Genomic DNA, 11,270 nt, shown 5'->3' with positions numbered 1-11,270 from the left:
TAATAACGAGGATACGATGTTTATTAAATGAATTCAAGAAATTTTTAAAACAAATAAAATCAACTCTTTTTTAATCCTAAAATGTACTTTTGTGCGTAGCTTATTTTCATTATTCTAATTTAAAATTCTAATTTAGAATGTAATTGTCAAGAACTGAATCCTAATCATCAGTAATATAATAAGTAATTATTACGGTTATTAATAAATCCTTCTTATAAAGTAATTGCAAATATTTTGAAAAACTTTCTGTCTGAATGCAAATATTTTTAATTTTATATTAATCAAGATTGCACACGATATTTATTTGCACTTCAATTCTTAACGTCAGTTCTTGTAGAAGTTACAAATCAATTATATTTAATTAAGGATTGGATTGGATTGGATTATTTAATTATGGCAAAGCACACGAGGACTATCTGCCTAAAGGGAGGGATGCCTTCGTGGAGGACTTTCTAAGGGAAACTGGCTCGTATACACGTTACATATGGGGAAAACCACGAAAACACCCATGCAACCAGCCCGTTTGCGGGATTCGAACCTCGGACCGAACTACCAGTGATCAGCGTCTTTACCGCTCGGCCGCTGGTGGGCTATTTAATTAAGGAATGACCATCTAAGTTTAGAAACAGCGTACCGTAACAGCAATTCAGTTATTGGCGCTGTATCTTTCATGTTACTCCCGATTGGCAAGCTACATGATTTTTAATGAGTATTCGGGTTTTACTAGTAACTTCACTTGGAAATGGCGCTTAAACTAGGTTAGTTGGTTATTTGAACATAGAAAGAACATGGGAGCTATTTGATTAAGATGCTTTCATAGAGAACCTTTGTAAAGAGAACCTAGAAAACTACGAAAACCAACCATGCAAGCCTGGGTTAGACTTCGCAACAAACAATTAGTATTTAACAATCTTTCAAATGCTAGGCAACTGGTGAGGCTCCAATTAAATCTCCAATTTAATATTTTATTTGTAAATATTTTAAATATTGTTGTATTCTTAGACACAAAAAGGAGAATTTAAGTTTTGTTAACTTGTTAGTAAACTACCAAGCCGTAGTGCAAATGAATATTCAATTTCTTTTGCAATAATTGTATTCACTTAATATTCTTGGAATATGAGGTAAAGAAGGAACGTTCTCGGAAGATTAAAGAAGTGTTTAAATCCAGTGATATTAGGTTTGTCTTACAAGCTCAGGATCAAAAAGATTCTGCAATTGCCCGAGTAGTTGACTTGTAAATGGCTGTGAACTAAGCAGATGACTTTTAATCTTACGTTTTTCAGTCAGAAAACGTATTCCCTCCCCCAAAAAAAGTACTTTGTATTGCATGGCAATGCATCTTTTCATTATTCAATAACCAGTCGGAGAACCGCTTGTGTTCCGAAAATAAGTATGTGTATTCAAACGTCCTGCATGTTCTTCAAATTTGTCTTCCTGTGATTTTTTTTTCTTTCCCAAAAACTAAAGTTGCCTCTCAAAGGAAAGTTTTTTGACATTGAAGAGACAAAAGGAGTATGACATCTACTTTTAGAGGCATGTCAAAAACAGATCTCTACAAGCCTTCTCTTCCATTACATGTTGTGCAGACAGACAAAAAGTTGCATCAGCGTACATTCTATAATCTATTTTTATTACACTCTGATTACTTTATTAACATACAGTGAATATATACTAAATCTTTTACTTCAACTTCAGTAATTCGGAAATTTTGACGGAATTGTTGTCGGAACTAGGACTTAGAAGATAAATCAAATTAAATATTTCGATAAGCCAATAAATTCAAAGTCGGAGTTTCAATATTTTATTTTCGGAGGGAGGGAAAATATTTTCAGTTTTGGTCCATTATCCTAAGCATATTTGCTTCGATTCTTTATTTTCCATAAAAGCGAAAAATTTTCTCTTGGTATACATATAATGCATAGCTTCAAATTAAAATTTAATAATATACATGGCGCTGTATGCAATATTGTTAAACGAAATATGGGTCGGAATCTAACTTAACCTTTTGTTACGCGGGTTTAATATGTTGTATACCCTTAAGAAACTTTGAAGTTGGCAAATTACCATTTAAAAGCATTAAATTCGATAAAAGTCGAGTGCGCCATCCGTGTAAGTGAGAAATTCGTCAGTGAAAACCACGAATTAGCGATTAGAAAATGTGAGATCGCAAATCACTCGCACAAGTGCGTACAATCTGGAAATCGCTTTCTTACAGATCGCTAATTTGTAATTTTTGAAGCCTGAATTTGGCCCTAAAACATGAAGATTCAAAACGCTTTTAATCGATTTGTGCCAAAGAAATCCCTCATATTATCTACCTAGTTCCATTGCATTCTCCTACTGCATTCGATTGCATAGCAGTCATTCCACACCGTCTGGTTTCATAACTGAACCATTTTTCTCTGAAAAGAAGTCGACAGCTGGATCACTGTGATTGCACCTCGCTTAGAGTCAATGTTAAAATGTTTCGTGATACACGGACTGCACTAACGTGGCATTTTAGATACTAGGATTTTTATGCAGGGCTGCGCCCTACCTCACATGTATCTCACAGTTACTTAGGCAACATTTCACGAATGAGCGTCTTATAGGCCGACACTTCCCCTCTTCCCACCAACCACCTCATGCTCTGTGACTTTTTGCTACGGGGTTATCTCAAAAGCACTGTTTATGGTGATAATCTAAACAATTTGGCAGAAATGAAAAATGTGATACACTGACATGTCCGTAACATTCCTTCTGACATGCTAAGAGCTGCTGTTGAGAATGCAGTAACAGGATTTAACTTGCTTTCGGAAAATGCTGGACGCTACATTGAACATGCTTTGTAACACGTTTCGGAAAATATTAAACACATTTTAAACAGATGTTTTCGTGTCTTATTTCATTTAACAATATTGTATACAGCGCCATTTTTCACCTGGTGGTGAGTGAACTCTTTTTTTTTTCCGTGGAAAATAAATTCCCATAACCTCCTTTACACGATTCCCAAGTTTGATAACATTTGGTCCGGTAGTTTTCCTTTTATGACCATTTGAAACTTTAATTATAACCACCATGTAAAAAAGCTTTAAAAGATTAAAGATTTTAAAGCTTTAAATGATTGACAGTTTGGTTCAAGTCCCAACTTTAAATATATATATATATAAATATAATAATCTTTTATATTAATTCTCTTAGGAAGAATGTTTTAAGAAGCTAATTTTTCTCTCGAAAAGCTAATTTTTCTTTCTTATAGATTGTATAAAAAAACATGGTCTTTAATATGATTTAGATTGTTTCAGCCGATATAAGAATCGGGTTACTCGGTGGTACAGAATAACCCTGCTGGACTGTTTTATTTCTTTGTCATTTAGCAAAATCTTTTAATTAAAATATTTATCCTTTGGACTTCGCTTTAAACTTTATTTATAGTTAAAATGACTAGAAAATGAAAAGCTGTCTTTAGCTGAAACGCAATTCATATAATTGATATTTTAAAAAATTGACAAGAATGCAAAATTTATGGAAGTCTAGCAGTCGAAAAGTCTTAATTTTCTTGTGTGAGCACTGAAAATAACTGTAGAAGGAAAGAAGAAAATTAGGGAGAAAAGTAAGCAAAAATTTGCAGGGAAATTTGGCTGTCAGACATACCAAGATTTTTCAAAAAGTTGGACACTTTCGAATATACTTTCAGGATACTTCAAAGAATTTAGGTGTTCTAAGAGAAAACACTTGGACGTGTACACCAGCAAATACCATCAATTGAGCTTGTGTTAACAAAAAAGACAAATACGATATCATTGCAGCTTAAAGTGAAGAGCGACTGGTTTTAGACTATATGGTTGTGTAAATTACGTTATAGAACATCATATGGTATCATAAATGGAGAATCCCATGATTTTCTCAGTCGAATTATTTGAAGATTCAGGAGTTTATCCAGTGATTTATGTGGATGTCACCTAAAGATGTTTTTTTTTTTTCCCTCCTGATGAAACTGCGGCCGAGCGGTAAAGTCGCTGAACACTGGTAGTTCGGTCCGAGGTTCGAATCCCGCGAACGGCCTAGCTGCATGGGCGCTTTCGTGGTTTTCCCCATGTGTAACGTGTATGCGAGCCAGTTTTCCTTAGAAAGTCCTCCACGAAGGCATCCCTCCCCTTAGGCAGATAGCCGTAGTGTGCTTTGTCATAATTAAATAAACCAAAACCTTTTGATGAAACCAGTCTTTCCTTTCATCTCATACCTTCAAAATTTTTAGCTTCTAAAGACTGATAAAGGCTCTGACGAAATACTTCGTGAAGAACTTTCTAAGGGAAATCAGCAGTCATACGCGGTACACATGAGAAAATCCACGAAAACGCCCATGCAACCAGCCCGTTTACCGGGGTTCGAACCCGGGAGTGAACTACCAGTATTCAGCGACTTTACCGCTCGGCCGTTTGTGAGCCTTTATGAAATGGGAGGCGATAACTTTATTTAAAATGATTGTCAGAAATACCAAAATGTTTCGAAAAGTTGGATACTTTTTAATATACTTTGAGAATGCTTAAAGAAAAAGAGAAGAAAAATAAATTTTTTCGTAAAATTTAGTATTTGTATTTTTTTTTTAATTTAAAACTTTTCAATCTTATGATATTTGATTCTTGCGATTTCAAAAATAAAATATTTGACTAAAATATGAGTAACATTTTAAGAAGCCAAATGTAGGATAAAATTGTGTAAAGCAATGGGCACAATGATGAAACTGTTTAAAGCAGTGTATGCAAGTCATTGTAAGTTAAAATCTCGGTTATACATCTCTCTTATTTATATATATCTTTTCTGAACAGAACATTGAAAGGCGGTGTAAAACTGTGCTTTACTGTATTTTCTCTTTTAATATAGTATGCAGTTTTCAAACGCATCGTAGTCTTGGTTACAAAGTATTGTTCCGAAAGAAACGCAGTTCAAATAAATAAAATACAATTCTGGAAAATTGATATTAATAAATATATTTAAAATGCTCAGTTCGAAGGAATAAATAGAAAATTTTAAAACAATTATCTGAAGAGACAATGCAACACAAACAATTAAAATAAAAGTATAAAAATTTAAAAATTACCTAAAATAATAACTATGACGAAAAATATATATAAAGAAAACTATTTGAAAAAAAAATAAACGCTGCACCTTCATTTACGCAGTTCGAATAAGTAAATAGAAATTTTTAAAACAGTTATTCGAGAAAAAAAATGTGCAACTTAAACAATTAAAATGAAATTCGAAAAAGAAAAAATTACTTAAAATAATAAGTTATAATTAAAAATATAATATAAAGAATATTATTTGGAAAAAAGGAACGATGGTGACTTTTTTTCCCCTTTCGGGAAAGGAAACCAGGTTGCCATATATTAAGAAGTTCGCCAAGTGAAGTATTCTTGGCGCAAACTGACAAAAAAGTGCCAACATAAATTTGTGAATTTCTCCGTAAATTTCGCTCCAAATTTTACAAAATTTCATATTTAGGCGTAATTTGTGTCGTAGAATCGAAATATGTAAAATAATTGGTATGTTATTTCAGAAAAAGTCCGATTTTGTGTCAAAATACCTATGTTAGAATAGTGTTATATATAAATCTAATATATATCCTAAGTCGCGCTTTCGAGACATGAAGAACGCAATTTGAATTTTGTCAATCAGCCCAGTAGATCGGGAGATATAGGACTGTCCCCCCCCCTTTTTTTTTTTTTTTTTTTTTTTTTTGGAGCAGTGTACATGTCTCGAATTTTTCATGTATGTAAATAGTTTTAGTGAAATTTCGTGTAAATCGTAGTATCTTTTGCATAATGTAACATGCAAGTCCTCATAAAAGGGAAGCTACGCCGAAAACCTAGGTTACAGGGGTAAGTTCATTTAACACTGATGTAAATGTCTATATTGGAGAGATAGCGCCAAGTTGGCAATGGTTTTGGTGACTAATTTTTGTTGTTAAATTTGGTGAGAAGTCGCCACATTTGGCGATATTTGGGTGCGACCGCTGTGTAACTGTAACTGATCTGATCACTATGTAAATATAACTACATCCTACATCATATATAAATGTTACTATGTACGCCTACCAGCAATTTCGAGAAATCGAAGGTGCTAGAAATTTCTTTGCAGACGAGGCAAAACTATGTAATATCTCAGAGAGCATCTGTAATTTATCTCAGCTTTGAGTTCAGAGTTTAGCTCTGAGTATTGAAAGTACTGAGAGATGAAATTGTGAGCTTACCCATTGTGGCGTTGTATATTATCTTGTGGTTAACGTTCTTTGTAGTTTGACGTCGTAACTACTGCTTATGCTTTGTCATACGGAGACCTGTACGAGTACTTTTTGTGAAAAGCTCCAGAACTGTAAAGTGCTCATTTGGAAAAATAAATTTCGTCAAGCTATCATCAGTTCTGTGTGCATTCAATCCATTCAAACAATTCCGCACGCAAGTGACAGTAGTTTTATATTAGTAAGCAATCAATTATTATTAATTAAATTTTAAAAAATTTGATGTGGATGCCACATGACTTCCTTGCGCAGCCTATTAATTATATACATTTTTTGCTGTTTTTCATTTAAACTTACTTCCTAGATTTTCATTATTAATTCAGTTATCACTTCGCGGCAAGTCACAAATACATAAAATCTCAAAACATCTTCATTTAAAATTGTAAAATAAACACCAAATACAGTGAACCCTTTCCGGCACACTACCTTTTAAAGTTGGAGTTTTGATTTAAAAAAAAAAAAAAAAAAGTAGGCAGTCTAATTAGGCCTAGAGGAGTACACAAGTAAAATTTTGTGAAGATAGCACTTATCGTTTTAATTCTGTGGACGTGCCCAAAGTGGCGCACTGACTGAATAGGGCTTCGAAAAGTGTGCTGAAACGAGCATTGTTGTCAATGAACTGACCGATGGGATGCGGAGAAACAAAAAATACAGACTCTCAGTTGTCCTAGATTATCGGTGAGCCCGGTCTGGGCACACCTAGGGTTCGCCGTTTGATTTTAGGCAAGATTTCAAGGTAAAAATTTTAAACTAATGTAGAATAAGGAGATTAGCATACAGCCAAAAAAATAACCTAGGACTTTCTTTTGAAACAATTCCTTTTATACCCTAAACAAATCTGGAAGATTTGTAAAATGAGGGTCTTAAAAAACTAAACATGGCTAAAATATATGGACTGGTTTGTGTTGAGCTGCCATCTACTATAAATAAAGAAGGTCCAAAGTAACCTATAGTAACCTATAAATCCTTTTTCATTCAATTTTTCTGTGCGTACAGAAGGAAATTTTTAGGTGTGGACCGGACACACTGTGCCGCAAAAAGTTAAACATAATTAAAAAAAAAAAAAGATTTTTACACTTAAAGTTTCTACGCAAGAACAAGCAATTCGGCCAGCGCACAAGAAGCGAGATTTTTCGGTGCACAAAATTGAAATGTTTACTTTTGGTCCCACTTGGCCAAAAGACACTGAAATTGGTGCACAAACTGACTTAATTCACTTTTCTACTAAGAGTTCCAAACGCAAACAAAAGACGGTTTCGTTTCGCGTAGTTCCACTAAAACAATTTTTAAATTACGGATAATTCTACAACTATTGCATGCAGCTTAACATAATAACCGGAATATTGGGATAACATAATTCAATCATTTTTAAAACAAAAAATACACTATTTACCAGCATATAGGAATTAAAAAAAAACTAAGCTCACTTAGCCGGGTAACGGAGTGCTGCTGATTGAAACCAAAAAGGGAGGTGCACAACTACATGTTATAGCCGTTCCATATACAGAATTTCAGCGTTTTACTCGTTTTTGAATTATGCGAGATAGATACGTTCACGAAACGTCTATTCACGAAAACGTCTCTTCTGAATCCATTTTACAATCCGTTTTTGAAAAAGAGTTCCTTTATTTTGTCCGTACATACAGATGTAACACAAACGTATCGTTCAAATGGATTCAAAAGCTGTCAAAGTGGATATTTCCGTTGAAATATGATACCCGAAATTTTTCGCAATTACAGTACTTCCTTTACTTCGTACAAGGAAGTAATTTTTTTTTTTTTTTTTTTTTTCTTTTATCGATGGGATTCTGGCTAGGCCGATTATTTTCTCATGCATATTCAGCTACCGACTCTTTTATTATCATTGAGACCCCCTTTAATTTTTTTTTTACCCACTGCATATTTTGCCAACTGCGATACCGAACCTGTCCGGTAGTGAACCCTATGTTGTTGTTTACCATGATTATTTTAGTAACTGTCCATCATTTTCTTTGCATTTTTTCATGGTTTTATTATACACCAAAATTTGCGAAAATGTCAGTGACTTAAAATAAATATTTTCTTTTTATTTGCTTTTCTCGTTTTGCTGATTAACTTTTGGACATGACTGTTTGATGAGGTTAATAAATAATCAGTGGCGTTTTCAAAAGATAAATTGCTGATTTCATCGCGTCAGGATCCGACGAAAACGTTTTGTTCTTAAATTAGAAAATAATGTATCTCTCTCTTTTTTTTTAATTTTATATTTTAACTTATCAATTGAGATTCTACTGACAAACTTCTCAGTTAAAATTAGATGATCGATTTATTCATATTTATTGAAACTTTTGAGTTATGAACGCGTTCGTGAAAGCTGCATCTTATACTGCAGCTTTCTGAAAAGACTTTTTTTTTCATTTATTATTCGTAATCTTTCATTAGAGACGTACTATACCTAATTCGTTATTTGAATTTACCCCCAAAAGAACTGGTATCTTACGCATGGTGACACCGCGGTTGTTTTGGCCAAGAAGAGTGTGGACCTGGAGGTAGGAGAGGAAAAATTGGCATGTCTGGAGCAGGCGATTCTTTGAAGGCAGACCCAGTTCTAGAAAGGAAAGAAAGAAAATAAAAGAGAAATCCTTGGACGTGATTTATTCCCGACTCTCCCTTCTTTTTCCCGAAATCGATCCCACACTCACCCCCTTCTTCCCATCTCCCCGGAGCATCAGGAAACGGGATTAAGGGAAATTCAGAACGTGACACTTCATATTCCACCCTGCCTTGGGGGAATAATTTTCGCGAACCCGTCTGTTTTTCCCTCCCAAATGACGCACGACGAGCTGCGGCACGTACCAACTTGCTCCGCTCGTCTGCGGCGAAAAGTGCGCTGTTGCTGATGTGATAACATTAAAGGATGTCTTAAAAGATGGTGTCTTCCTTCAGCGCGGTTGCTTCCTTCTCCTCTTTGGGTGCATATTGCGAGGGAATCGGAGCTTATTGAGGTCCCCTTTAAAATTCTGTATGAGCGAAAAGTGCTGAATAGTTTTATTGAAGAGCGAATAATGGGCTGGAGGGGATGAATTTAAAAATTTAGCTTTTGATATCATTCATTCAAAGATGTAGCGAGTTAGGGGAGCAAATGGTTGAGCATTTGGAGCTAGTGACTCCCATTCGCCTTGCTATGGCAGATTTGCTTTTTTAAAATGTGCACAATTTTTATTCCTCTTCTCTGCATTACATATATATGTGTGTGTGTTTGTGTATAAGTATTGTTACGTTATTTTTTCTTCTTCTTCTTCTTTACGTTACGTTACGGGGTTCGTGTGTATTTGGAGTGAATAATGACAACACTTCTTGATGAAGTATCGAAACACACTTTATTTAGCCAGTATTAATCAGGACAGCTCCAAAGTCACATTTTACAGTCGTCGAAAATCTACTATGAACTCTCTGGAACAGTCAGCGACACAGCCTTCAGGTTATCAGGCTATAACGGTGGAGACAGCTTCACTGCAAAGCACCAGAATACAGTTCTCGACTCTGCTTGGTCATTCTCGGAACTCCACGTACTCTGGAGACTGTCCACGCTACAACTCGCGATACACTCGACGACACACAGAGTACCGCTCCTGACTCTTCGGTTCAGTCGTTCCCGAAGCTTCTTAACACACTCTGTCGACGATGCACTAACCGCAATACACTAAGAGACTCTTCGATGCACTCGGCACTCGCTGCCCGGCTGTCAACTCAAACCGGTAAGAATTCGTTCCAGAAGGTTCTCCAACCGTCCATGGTATGTCGCCAAATGGGCGATTTCTCGCCAAATGTGGCAACCCTGCCTTTCCTTGGTATTTTATGGCAACCGTAAACCTGCTTTGCGGGGAAGCCATCTTACCGCGCCTGGACATTTCGTAACAGTATGTATATGTATAATTTTAATATATATGTTTATATAGTATTACAAATTTTTTATATAAAACTAAATTATCCCAATATTATTGCTGATTTTGATTTCATTTCTTAGTGGATTTAGTTCTTAATTTCTTATTTCTTATTGGTTGAGATATCATCGCATTGCAGGTATGATTATATAACTGGATTAATTTTGAAAGACGTACTTTAGAAAGAGTTATTACTATTTTTAGAGTAGAGAGGGGAAGTACCCAAATTAAAAAGAGGAATTAAGGGCTTGTTGCTAATTTAAAGTATTATTTAAAGCTACACGTTTTTTATCTTACGTATTCCCCCCAATTCATTTCAGCTGTTCCCCAATCATCCCAGTGCATACATACGTACAGATTCTTCATTAGTTCATAGGAGAGATTATAACTGAAACATGTTTCCTATTTTCTACGAATACTAGGTTTAAAAGCAAATTAAAGAAAAAGGTACTTTTATTTGAAATTTTCTTGCCAAGAATATCAGCTGCAACTCTTATGGCCACGTTCCATACATCTGAAAGAACCGGTATCTCTGAGAACGTAAACGAACATTAGTTATGATAATTACAATGTTAGTGTTTCAGACGACAACTCCTACTTCACCATCAAAGACATATTAAGACAATTACCAAACCATCTAATTTCTTTATCAAACTAAAATATATTTTATGCACTAAACGAATTAGGAGTCATAGTTCTAGTTCTTTATCGGCATTGACGATCATCGAATCGATCATCGTCAACGCCGATAGTCATCTTGTCTAAGACGGCAGCCCTCTGCAGGAGATCAAAATCATCTGGAACCGTGGGAGGTCCGCTTAGAAACGGTTCACTGTATCCGTAAATTTAACATGCGTTACTAATTCTTTCCTACAGCGTAATTTGTGAATGAAAAATGTATATCAAAACCAATTTGTAGAAGGATAAACTACTATAAAAGCAAAACTTTATTATGGATATGTTTGTAGTTAATCTTTTTTTTTGTATCATTCATTTTATCTTATCTTATTGTTATGCATTTTGTTTTACCAGCTTACTTTGGTGATTATAATACAGCATTCTTTAAA

Source organism: Stegodyphus dumicola, chromosome 5 (genome assembly GCF_044657685.1).
Source record: "Stegodyphus dumicola isolate Sdum_Otavi_A_Nest chromosome 5, ASM4465768v1".
Lineage (NCBI taxonomy): Eukaryota > Metazoa > Arthropoda > Arachnida > Araneae > Eresidae > Stegodyphus > Stegodyphus dumicola.
The sequence above is the reverse complement of the archived record's forward strand: the minus strand, read 5'-3'. Positions refer to the sequence as shown.